We start from the raw sequence: 13,693 nt of genomic DNA, 5'->3' as shown, positions 1-13,693 counted from the left end.
AGACACGTTTGAAAGCTCAACAGATTATGCTGAACTTGAGTTGCAGATTCCAAACTCAATTTGAAAACACATCATAAAACAGAACATTATTCCAAATGAAAATGACAGTGCTTTGTGGGTTTGAGGTGGGGAGACTATTAACAAACGCTTTTGCCAATGTAATTGTCAAGAGATTAAAAGTTATGAAATGTGCTAAAACTTATTAAGCAAATTAAATTCATGATATTACTAAAAAATTGAAGTAGTGCATTGCCTTATATCATGTTATAGTGGCTGCATCATAGAGAACAAAGTACTGTGAATAGCTGTATAAACACAAAATACATTTAAATATTTACAAAAAGCTGAGCATTATGTATTATAATAGTGGAATGTCTTTCATTAGGCAGACTTTAGAGAAGATAAAATGAAATTTCCTAACACCTATACATGTGGCGTATCTGCAAACATGCCTGAGTGGGTACTCAAAATGTTCCTGTATAATAATAGTTTGCAAGAACTTCATAGACCTGCCAACAAAATGCATCACTTAAAAAAGGTGAAAATGGCACCCTAATATTGCAACATCTTTAAAAGTATAGCATCTCTATTCATTTCTAACATCTCTGTAGACCATCTTGACAAACAGCGAGGATACTTTGGATTTGTTTAAGTGTTTGGATTTGTTAAAATCTGATTCAGAAAATGGGCTGTGACCACCTGCTAGAACTGCCATTCTGGATAAATGAATGTTCTACATAAAACAAAACTGCAGAAACACACTTCTCAACAACTCCACCCAAGGTTTTTGATTTACTTGAATATATATGTGAAACAGCGAAGGTACATTATATGAAGTCAAGTGATGTAATAAAGTGGCTTTTAACACTGTTTGGGGGAAAGGAAGCTGCTGACATTGGTGAAGGAAAGCAACATGTGCGACAGTAATACTTCCATGGCGCCGACACCGTCATTTCTCAGTGCACACCCCTAACGGCACCAGCTGAACCACTAAAACAAGATTATAAATGATTTATTTTTAAAAAGGAACTTGCTCTAGAACCAAGGATGAACGAACCAGCAAGTCAACCAGTAAAGCATCTGTGGTATGCCTGTCTGACAAAATCAAGAATTAGTTAATAACCTTTTATAAAAGTTCGGATATAAGTTGGTCTATCAGCTCTATAAAACTACACTTTTTTAACAAGAAATTTGCACTAAAAATAAAACAGCACTCTAGCAAGGCTATGCAAGTGATATCTTCTTTAACAAAATTATTTTAGCAGACTGAGTGTATATCATACAAAGTACCAAAGTACGTAGGGATTCTTAAATTATCTCAGAATGTGTTCAGAGCAACCCACATCTAATGCAGGATAGCAGAGGAGAAAACTTTGAGTATGAAAACTGTAAAGAAGTAGTTGCTTTCAAAGTGCTTAAATCTGTCACCATGGAAAGACTATCTTCCTCAGATATAATATTTAAAGGCATCTTGTTCAATATACTTAACACTACTGGGATGATTGTATTCAGTCTATTTAACAGACACATTTCCAAAGAAGTTGGAACCCCAGGTGGAGAAATAAACTATCTTACTGCCTTAATCCAGAGGAACCATGTCCTGGGAGCACCGGAGGCTCCTCACAGAGCCAGGAAGCCCTCTGGCCAAGCCTCTCCTAGAGATGGCAGCTGCAGGCTCCGCTTGGCTGTCCAGACCCGCCTCTGTCACTCAACCCTCTGTTTGCTGGGCCAGAGACCTGAACCCCTATTACCCACAGGTCTCGTATCAAATTCTCAGAGAAAATGTCTTTGAAAGGCAGACATATTTTGTGATGTAAGTGTTTTACTTTGTTGATCTTGGAATTACAGTGCTATTAATTATACCTGTTGTGCATAAATTATTCCCCAAATACACTCATCAGCAGGGTGCCCACTTCCCTATAACAGTGACCTGATTTCCTCTCCCATGAAAGCTCAGTTCAGTAAACTGAATCTCCAGTTACAATGACTTTGGAAAAGACAGATTATTTTTGAATACACCTTTTTATTCAGTGCAAATATGTAGTTTCCGTCTCTGGATGTTGGATATGGTGGAACTGTCCTTTATGTTCAAAATGAGAGAAGACTGATTTCTTTTTTAAATGGCATAAAAACACCCATTTTATCTGACTGATTCCTAGCCCTGCAACAATGTTAAAATAAAGGGAGACTAGGACAAAGGAAACATGAGACTTAGAAATAGGAATAGCTGTTTCATCTCTGTGAACCAGGCAGACTGATCAGCCTGTTAGTCACTCACTCACTTTTTGCATGCAAGCTGGTCCAGTGGTCAGCTGGAGACAAAACCTCCTTTATTAAGTCACAGGGTCAGCAGCCTGCTGGGAAGGCTAAAGGCAGAGATGTGCATGGAGCTGGCTGAGCTCTCGGCATCTCTGTTAAATAGTCTGCTTTCTGGAATGTGGAAGTCCACTGGGGAGAATAGGGCAGTGTGTGCTGCCTCTTTCTCTCTCTCAGGAGAGCTTGCCCAGGGAATATTTCTTGTACCTGCCACTGGAGAATTTTAGGGCCATTTCTGGTTTATTTGAAGAGTCTCTCTTGGGACCATAAAAATAAAAATAATATCCTTAGACAAGGCTTACAATACAGAATACTTAGATGCTGCTGCGTAAGAGTTCAATGAAGATCGTGGCAGACTCCAGATGTGTTGATCTGGAGGGATTTCAGCAGTACACACACACACACAACACGAACATACTCACAAAGATCCTTTTGGATATATTGTACTTATATTTTAAGGTGACGAATACATACTTGCTTAAATTTTAAGTGAGCTTTTAATTTTTTATGGAAGTATGTGTGTGCACAAATCAGAGATCTTAGAACTCAAGAAAGTTTTATGGTGTAAAGAAGTTCTTGGGACAATGACCCTAATGAAGATAAAGGTCAGTAGAGGTTTCTTATGTTCCTCACACCTCTTCAGCCTCTTATTCACTGTGCCCCCGTCTCCCCAGAGATAAATGCATTTTTATGGGCTGCTTTGTTGTTTGACTCACATTTTATATGTAAGATTCATCCCTGTTGTTGTTTGTGCTATATTTGTACCTTTCACTTTATAGAAGTATAGCTTTTTTCTGCCCTCACATGCTGGGCGAGAGGGCAGCTCAGATAGAGAAGGGAATACCAACTAAAGTTTAGTGGAGGATCCACTCAGGATGGGAGAGGCAGGTTGAAAGCAGACTATAGACTGAACACGATAGACACCCAGTATCTCAATTGCAAACCATAATACCCAAAAGGAGAGAGAGAACAATAAGGACTTCCCTCTCACGGGGTTGGGGGCGAGGGGGGGACACCATGAGGAATGGTATGAGGGACACTGGGGTCATTCGTGGAGGAGAATGGGGACTGATGAAGGGATGGTATTCGAGTATTGTATAAGTGGAACACAGGCACGAAACTCTGTAACTGTACCCTAATGGTGACTCATTCATGAAAAAAAAAAAGAAGTAGAGCTTTTTTTTTTTTTCAGTTACACCCAGCAATGCATAGGGGATACTCTTGGCTCATGCACTCAGGAATTACTCCTCACAGTGCTCGGGGGACCATACGGGATGCTGTGTATTGAACCCAGGTCGGCCACATACAAGGCAATCACCCTAACCGTTGTGCTATCGCTTCAAGAAGTACAGCTTTTTTTTTTTTAGAAAATCTATGCAGGTTATTTTATTTATTTTTTTTTAATTTTTTATTGTGGAAAGTTACAAAGTTACAAAGTTTTCAGGTTTAAATCTCAGTTATACAATGCTCAAATACCCATCCCTTCACCAGTGCTCATATTCCACCACCAAGAATCCCAGTATAGCTCCACCCCGCCCCCTCACACCCCAAACCCCCCCACGCCCCTAGCCCCCCCACCCTAAGCCCCCCCCCCGCCTGTGTAACTAATAAATTTCACTTTACTTTCACTTTGATTGCATACAATATTTCAACAAAACTCACTATTATTGTTTGGAGAGTCTCTCCCCTAAAGTCAGACCTGCTGAAAAGGAAGCATTAGGTAATTTGTTTTCCATTGCTGAGGATGAAGAAGTGTGAGGTCGAATGACCACACTTAGCGGCCTCTCAGTTTTGGGTTTCTGTAATTTAGTATTTTAGTAACTAAGTCCAGAGAGATATCTGCCAGAAGTTGCATCGTTGCCAACTTGTACTTCTCAGTTACATTATATTCCACATATGAGTGCAATCTTTCTATGTCTGTCTCTTTCTTTCTGACTCATTTCACTCAACATGATACTTTCCATGTTGATCCACTTGTATGCAAATTTCATGACTTCATGTTTCCTGACAGCTACATAGTATTCCATTGTGTAAATATACCAGAGTTTCTTTAGCCAATCATCTGTTTTCGGGCACTCTGGTTTTTTCCATATTGTGGCTATTGTGAACAGAGCAGCAATGAACATGGAAATGCAGATGTCATCTCTACTATACCTTTTTGCCTCTCCGGGATATATTCCCAGGAGTGGTATTGCTGGGTCAAATGGGAGCTCAATTTCTAACTTTTTGAGAATCGTCCATATTGTTTTCCAAAAGGGCTGAACCAGTCGGCATTCCCACCAGCAGTGAAGGAGAGTCCCTTTCTCCCCACATCCACGCCAACACCGGTTGCTTTTGTTTTTGGGGATGTGGGCCAGTCTCTGTGGTGTGAGATGATATCTCATTGTTGTTTTGATCTGCATCTCCCTGATGATTAGTGATGTTGAACATTTTCTCATGTGCCTCTTAGCCATTCGGATTTCTTCTTTGGAAAAGTTTCTGTTCATTTCATCAGCCCATTTTTTGATCGGGTTGGCAGTTTTCTTCTTGTGGAGTTCAACCAGTGCATTGTATATCCTTGTTATCAACCCTTTATCGGATGGGTACTGCATAAATATCCTTTCCCATTCTGTAGACTGTCTTTGTATTTTGGTCACTGTTTCTTTTGAGTTGCAGAAGCTTCTTAGTTTGAGATAGTCCCATTTATTTATCTTTGTTTTCACTAGCTTAGCCAGTGGCGTGTCAGCTTTGAAGATACCTTTGGCTTCAATGTCGTGGAGGATTTTGCCGACCTTATCTTCAATGTACCTTAGGGATTCTGGTCTGATGTTGAGGTCTTTAATCCAGTTTGATCTGATTTTTGTACATGGTGATAGATGGAGGTCTAAGCCCATTTTTTTTGCATGTAGCCGTCCAGTTTTGCCAGCACAATTTGTTAAACATGCTTTCCTTGCTCCACTTCACATTTCTTGCTCCCTTATCAAAGATTAGATGATCATATATTTGGGGGTGTATGTCAGAGTATTCAACCCTGTTCCATTGGTCTGCCGCTCTGCCTTTGTTCCAGTACCATGCTGTTTTAATGACTACCGCTTTGTAGTAGAGTTGGAAGTTGGGGAGGTTGATTCCTCCCATTTTCTTTTTCCCAAGGATTGCTTTAGCTATTCGTGGGGGCTTATTGTTCCATATGAATTTCAGGAGCGCTTGCTCCATTTCATTGAAGAATGTCAAGGGTATCCCTATAGGGATCGCATTGAATTTGTACAATGCTTTGGGGAGAATTGCCATTTTGACAATATTAATTCTTCCAATCCATGAGCAGGGGATGTCTTTCCATTTCCTTGTGTCCTCTTTTATTTCCTGAAGTAGTGTTTTATAGTTTTCATTATACAAGTCCTTTACCTCCTTTGTTAAGCTGATTCCGAGGTATTTGATTTTTTGAGGCGCAATTGTGAATGGGATTGCTTTTCTCAGGTCACGTTCTTCTCTCTCATTATTTGCATATAGGAAAGCCATGGACTTTTGGGTATTGATTCTATAGCCTGCAACTTTACTGTACGAGTCTATTGTTTCTAGGAGTTTCTTGGTAGAGGTTTTAGGGTTCTCTAAGTATAGTATCATATCATCTGCGAATAGTGAGAGCTTGATTTCTTCCTTTCCTACCTGAATGCCCTTAATGTCTTTTTCTTGCCTAATCGCTATTGCAAGTACTTCCAGTACTATATTGAACAGAAGTGGAGAGAGTGGGCATCCTGGTCTCGTCCCTGTTCTCAGAGGAAAGGCTCTTAGTTTTTCCCCATTGAGGACAATGCTTGCCATAGGCTTGTGATAAATGGCTTTGACTATATTGAGGAAGGTCCCTCTATACCTATTTTGGCTAGTGTTTTCATCATAAACGGATGCTGGATCTTGTCAAATGCTTTCTCTGCATCTATTGATATGATTATATGATTTTTATCTTTTCTTTTGTTGATATGGTGGATTATGTTGATTGATTTCCGGATGTTAAACCATCCTTGCATCCCCGGGATGAATCCCACTTGGTCGTGGTGTATGATCTTTTTGATGAGTTGTTGAATTCTATTTGCTAATATTTTGTTGAGAATTTTTGCATCTGTGTTCATCAGGGATATTGGCCTGTAGTTTTCTTTTTTTGTGGTGTCTTTGTTTGCTTTTGGTATTAGGGAGATATGAGCCTCATAGAAACTGTTAGGGAGGGTTTCTGTTTCTTCAATTTCCTGGAAGAGCTTGAGAAGGACTGGCAAAAGGTCCTCTTTAAATGTTTGGAAGAACTCACTAGTGAATCCGTCTGGACCTGGGCTTTTGTTTTTGGGGAGACTTTTGATTACCATTTCAATTTCCTTGATGTTAATTGGACTATTCAGGTACTCCAGGTCTTCTTGGTTCATCCTTGGGAGATTATAGGAGTCGAGGAATTTATCCATTTCTTCTAGATTCTCTTGTTTCGTGGCATAGAGATTTTCAAAGTAGTCTCTGATGATCTTTTGAATTTCATTGGTTTCTGTTGTGATGTCCCCCTTTTCATTTCTGATTCGGCTTATAAGGTTTCTCTCTCTCTCTTTCTTTGTGAGTCTTGCTAGTGGTTTATCAATCTTGTTTATTTTCTCGAAGAACCAGCTCTTGGTTTCATTGATCTTCCGGATTGTCTTTTGGGTTTCCATGTCATTAATTTCTGCTCTAAGTTTTATTATCTCTTTCCTTCTGCCTGGTTTTGGCTCCTTTTGTTGGTCCTTTTCTAAGGTCTTGAGCTGTGAAGTCAAGTTATTTATGTGGGCCCTTTCTTCCTTCCTGAGATATGCTTGCAGAGCTATAAATTTTCCCCTTAAAACGGCTTTAGCTGCATCCCACAGGTTCTGGTAGCTCGTGTCTTCATTCTCATTTGTTTCTAGGTACCTTTTGATTTCTTCCTTGATTTCCTTCCTGACCCACTCATTGTTCAATATCGAGCTATTTAATTTCCAGGTGTTTGATTTGGTTTTCTGCATCTGTCCACAGTTAAGTTTTATCTTCAGTGCATCATGGTCTGAAAAGATAGCTGGTACAATGTCTATCTTGTTGATTCTGTTGAGGTATGTTGTGTGGCCCAGCGCATGGTCTATTCTGGAAAATGTTCCATGTGCACTGGAAGAGAATGTGTATTCCTTTTTGGGGGGATATGAAGCCCTGTATAGATCTATAAGCCCTCTCTCTTCTATTTCTTCCTTCAAAGCCAGTATTTCATTGGTGAGTTTTAATCTTCTAGATCTGTCCAGAGGAGACAATGCGGTGTTGAAGTCTCCAACTACTATTGTGTTGCTCGAGATGTCCTTCTCGAGGTCTCTTAGCAGCTGTTGTAGGTATTTAGCTGGTCCCTCATTGGGTGCGTAGACATTTAGGAGTGTGATTTCTTCCTGATGTACACATCCCTTGATTAATAAAAAGTGGCCTTCACTATCCCTTCTAATCTTTTTCAACCTGAAGTCTATGTTGTCCGATACTAGTAAAGCCACTCCGGCTTTCTTGAGGGAGTTGTTTGCTTGCAGGATTGTTTTCCATCCTTTGACTTTGAGTCTGTGTTTGTTATGGCTATTCAGATGTGTTTCTTGCAGGCAACAGAAGGTTGGGTTGAGTCTCTGAATCCATTTTGCCAGTCTGTGTCTCTTAATTGGTGAATTCAGACCATTGACATTAAGGGAGATTATTGTTATGGGATTTTGTGCCGTCTTTGTGCAAGGGTTTGTTGTGCTTGTAGAGGTTGTTCTTGTCTTACAATAGCCCCTTTAGTGCTTCTTTTAGGTTTGGTTTTGAGTCTATGAAGTTCCTGAGCTGTTGTTTATCCCCAAAGTAGTGTATGATTCCTTCTAGTTTGAATGAGAGTTTAGCCGGATAAAGTATTCTTGGTGAAGCATTGATTTCATTGAGTTTTTTCACTATATCCCACCATTGCCTTCGAGCTTGGAGGGTTTCCTCTGATAGATCTGCTGTGAGCCTAAGGGGTGCTCCTTTGTATGCGATTTCCTTCTTGGACCTTGCTGCTTGGAGTATTGTGTCTCTCTGGAAGATGTCCATCATTGTAACTATGATATGTCTTGGGGTTTTTCTGTTAGGATCTCTTTTAGCTGGCACTCTTCGGGCGCCTTGAATCTGGATGCCTGCATTGTCCAGCTGTGGGAAGTTTTCCGCAATGATTTGTTTGACTGTGTCTTTTTCGTTGGGGTTGGTTCCCTGTGGTTCTGGTAGTCCAATGATTCTAATGTTGTTCCTCTTGAATTCATCCCCTAGGACTCTGATTCTGGCTAGAGCTATTTTGAGGTCTCTTGCCATGGTTTGATGTTGCCTGTAGGCCTCTTGCAGCTCATCTTCAAGCATACTGATTCTGTCTTCGGCTGCAGTCATCCTATTGTTGAGGGCAGTCAGAGAGTTTTTGATTTCATGTACGGAATCCTTCATTTCTTTTTGAAGGTTTTTTATTTCTGCTCTCATTTCTTCCCGTATTTTGTCGGCTGTCTGTTGTATTGTTTCCGCCAGGTCTTCCTTGAAGTTGTCCATCTTTGCATTGAGTTGATTGAACATGTTGAGGATTTCAAGTCTGAATTCTTTCTCAGAGAGGTCAAGTTTGTAGGAGGCGCCCATTGAGGTTTCTGGACTCCTTTGATCGTCCTCTGGTTGCAATGGGGATTTTCGCTGTTTCTTCATGTTGTTTGTGGTGATATGAAAGAGGGCCCTTGATGATGAGTGTCCCTGTTTCCTTTTATTGCGAAAAAGGATTGTGGATAGGCTCAGTTAATAGTGGTTGGCTATAGAACCTGGTCTCCTACTGAGATGTTCTTATGTGAAGTCTTGTGTTTTATTGTCCTACTGCTTGCGAATAGCTAGGATGTTAGTCTTGGATAGGATGTTGAGGAAACTACTTGCCGCCGCCGGCAATGAGGCCACGCCCACTTTTTAGGCCACGCCCCTGGTGGTTAGGCCACGCCCCTTTCCCACAGACCTTTGCCGGAAGACAGGACGGCAGCGGCGCTTGGGGTTGGCGTGCCGGCCACTCGGCCGGCAGTCCGGAGGGGAGGGAAGCCCGGGGTGCTCAGGGCCGCGGAGCAGGCTGGGTCCGGAAGGGCGGGTCGAGGGAGCGTCACAGACCTTTGCCGGAAGACAGGACGGCGGCGGCGCTTGGGGTCGGCGTGCCGGCCAGTCGGCCGGCAGTCCGGAGGGGAGGGAAGCCAAGAAGTACAGCTTTGACTTGTTTATTTTTGATAATTTTTTTGAATAGTGGATTTTTTTTAATTTATTTTTTAATTAGTGAGTCACAGTGAGGGTACAGTTACAGATTAACACATTTTTGTTCTTGATTTTCCCTCATGCAATTTTTAAGAGCCCATTCCTCCACCAGTGTCTATTCACCACCAGTGAACCCAGTATCCCTCCCACCCACCCCCAGTCCTATCCCCCCACCCCACCCCACCTCTGTGGCGAGGCATTTTAATTTGATATCTCTCTTTCCTTTTGGGTGTTGTGTTTTGAAATAGGGGTATTGAGTGGTCATCCTGTTCAGTCTCTAGTCTACTTTCAGCACGCATCTCCCTTCCCGCACACGATCTCTAGTCACATATTACTTGGTGTTCCCCTCTCTATCTGGGATGACTTTCCCCCAGCGTGTGAGGCCAGCTTCCAAGCTATGGAGCCAACCTCCTGGTATTATATATTACCATTCTTGGGTATTAGTCTTGTACTCTGTGTTCTATATTCCACAGATGAGTGCAATCTTTCTATGTCTGTCCCTCTCTTTCTGGCTCATTTCAATTAGCATGATACTTTCCATGTTGATCCCACTTATATGCAAACAATATGGACACTTCTCAAAAAATTAGATATTGAGCTTCCATTTGATCCAGCAATACCACTTCTGGGAATATATCCTGGAGAAACAAAAAATATAGTTGAAATGACATCTGCACTTATATGTTCATCGTAGCACTATTTACAATAGCCAGAATCTTAGAAAAAACCTGAGTGCCCGAGAAGAGACAACTGGTTAAAGAAACTTTGGTACATCTATACAATGGAATACTATGCAGCTTTTAGAAAGGATGAAATTATTCTTGGTAATTTATTGAAAGATGATCCCTCAATTTATGTGCCCTCTCTCACGAAGTGTTTCCACTTTGAGCTTCTGTATGGTTAGGAATGTCTCAAACATCTTTTTGTGGTCCCATATGCTTTTGTGGGAGGGCTGTGGAAGAATCTAATTAATAGGTCATGGCAGATGCTAGATGTGTGTGCTCATTTTTGATACACAGTGACACAATTTTCTGTGAAGTGGTTGCTGAAAAAGAGGAAGGTAGTATGTTAGTGAAAACAGAGTAGAGCTCACAATATCATTTAGTTGGTGCAACTTCCCAAACTGTAAACCCTTGACCTTGAAATGATTTTATTGGTGGTTTATGGAGATAAGTAAGGATTTCTCAAATATGAGGTTCTGAGATGATGTTCATTAAGTAAAAATGCTAAGGATTTCTAAGCTTCATCTGATTTGTAGGGATCAAGTGTTTGGTGCTCTTTTTATTATAATCTTATTAATTATCCCTGAAAATCCTTGTTATGAATTAAGTATGTGTTGGTGTTAGATCCGGCACTTCACAGCAATAGGAAAGGCTGAACTCCATAAAGGTTCAGCCTTTCCTATTGCTGTGAGTGTCCATATTGTTTGCATATAAGTGGATGAAACTAGCTCATGGCATATTGTGCATTGCTATGTAGGCAGATGCGAGACTTCATCCACTGTGGTGAAGAAAAAGGGGGGCTCTGGAGAAATTAACCTGGGATTCACCCAACTGCTGTCAAAGCTGAGGAATGTGCTTACAAGTATTTGTTAAATGATTTTTTTATTTCAGAGGAAATTCAGTAGCTGGCCTTTTTTCCATACTCTGAAGTTCCAGGAGTCAAGCAGGAGATTCAGTTGGTGATTTGGAGGACTTCGTATTCAGAAATGCTTCAGGTGGGAAATGTCCTACATAACTTTGCCCTATTTAAAAGTGGTGACCATATAATACTCAGTTGTAGGAAGAAAAAAACCCCAACAACTTAGTGCAGCCCTGATGTGCAGTCAGAAGGTGACTAACGGAATGGACTGGTTGAGGAAGGCTGGTCTTGACTGAAGGAAGAAGGGCTCAGACTCGTGCATGGCAGTGGCACCAGGAGTCACATTCCTCAGGGACTGACTCTTCACTCTCATTTTAATGAGGTGATGCTGAACCCAGTTGTGAGTCTGCACGTCATAGCACTGCACAGTTGCCTGAAATATGGTACCAGACTGTGTGTTTGAGTCTAGCTGTGGTGCATATTGAATAAAGGCAAGAGACAAAGAGGAATGCCTAAGAGGGACAGGCCCAAAGCCAGGCTGTTGGAGGAGTGGTGGGCAGGCACAGGGCGAACGCAGGCCAGAAAGGCGACTTGAGAGTTGGTATAGGTAGAGCAGAATATGGTTTCTAAAGTGGAGAAATAAAAAAATCTCCACCAAGTTTGACCGAATTTGACAAAATTGATTGAATAAGAGGCAAGAGTGGTACGGATGTGGGCAGAAAACCATGGCAGGTATGTAAATATTGTGAAGAGGTCAGTACCTTGGAAAGAGGATTAATTGATCTGTCAGCATTCTGTAATCTTTCCCTGCAGAAATCTGTTCCACAGGAAGTGCATGACAAAACCTCAGCATGGGGCTATCAAAGGAATTTGAAAATCAGAGTATTAGTCCCCTGAGTTTTCTAATGAGCCCTTGTCTGTCCTGGAGGAAGTTGCATCTAATCCATGCAGAGAGGAGATTGTTCCATGTGGTATTTATTGTAAGCCATGGAAATAAAGGGTTTTCGTGCTTTAAGTATATAAGTATCTGAGCTAAAACTGAAGGTGAAGTGCGTGGAACTGGGTTTCATGTGCTAAATGGCACCTTTATTATAGATGTGGCAGGTGTCACCAGAAGGATTCTAATTTTTTGAAGTGTTTTTTATTTTTATTTTTTTATGTTATTTTTTTATTTACATATTTTTCCTTTAAAAATTTACTTTATTCATCTTAAGTATGGCAATACATGAAATCATGGGTTTACATTTACCTCACCAACCACCTTTGATAGATTCTTGAAACTGTAACTTTAAATGAAAAATAAATTATAAAATCTAATCTCTAAGAAGCAAATTTCTTTAAACACTGGTATTGTTGGGATTTTTTCCCCATCAAGTATAACACCATGTTGAAGAAACTTAAACATGATAATATTAGCACAAACATATAGCCATAATAATATATCTATGCAACTGGAGTAAAAGCTTGGAGTTCTGTGTTCCTTGCCACTGTGTATAAATACCAAATGGCAAGCATTGCTCCAAAGCTATGAAGTCTCTAGATTTTTCAAGGCTTGGTCCGCCCTCATGACCTAGGAATGAATTCTGCTGAGTTTATTACCTCTGAGGTGTTTTTTAAAAAATTCTTATTAGTGAATCACCATGAGGTACATGTTGGTTTTTTTTTCTCTTTGGGTCACACCCAGCGATGCTCAGGGGTTACTCCTGGCATTGCTCTCAGGAATTACTCCTGGCAGTGCTTGGGGGACCATATGGGATGCCGGGGATCGAACCCGGGTCAGCCGTGTGCAAGGCAAACGCCCTACCCGCTGTGCTATCGCTCCGGCCCCCACCGTGAGGTACATTTAAAAACTTATGAGCTTTCATGTTTACATTTCAGTCACCTAGTGATCACTGATTGTTTACATCCCTCCACCAGTGCCCATTCTCCTCTACCAATGTTCCAAATATCTGTCGCACCACCCTCACCCCAACCCCTACCACCCCACCCTGCCTTTGCAGGAGGGCATTCACTTTTGTTCTCTCTCCTGTTGGATGTTGTAGTTTGCAATAGAGGTACTGAGTAGCCATCATGTTCGGTCTGTAGTCTACTTTCGGCACACAGCTTTCAACCTGAGTGGGTCCTTGCAACATTCTCTACTAGGTGTTCCCTTCTCTGTCTCAGCTGCCTTTTCCCCCAGCATGTGAGGCCAGTTTCCAAGCTGTGGGGCAGACCTCCTGGTTCTTATCTCTACTACTCTTGGGTGTTAGTCTCCAATTCTGTTACTTTATATTCCACAGATGAGTGCGATCTTTCTATGTCTGTCCTTCTCTTTCTGACTCATTTCACTGAACATGATACATTCCATGTTGATCCACTTATATGCAAATTTCATGACTTCATCTCTTCTAACAGCTGCATATTATTCCATTGTGTAGAGGTACCAAAGTTTCTTTAACCAGTCATCTGTTTTTGAGCACTCTGATTTTTTTTCCAAATTTTGGCTATTGTAAACAGTGCAGCAATGAACATACAAATGCAGATGTTGTTTCTACTATACCTT

Source organism: Sorex araneus, chromosome 2 (genome assembly GCF_027595985.1).
Source record: "Sorex araneus isolate mSorAra2 chromosome 2, mSorAra2.pri, whole genome shotgun sequence".
Taxonomy (NCBI): domain Eukaryota; kingdom Metazoa; phylum Chordata; class Mammalia; order Eulipotyphla; family Soricidae; genus Sorex; species Sorex araneus.
Note: the sequence above shows the minus strand (reverse complement) of the source record.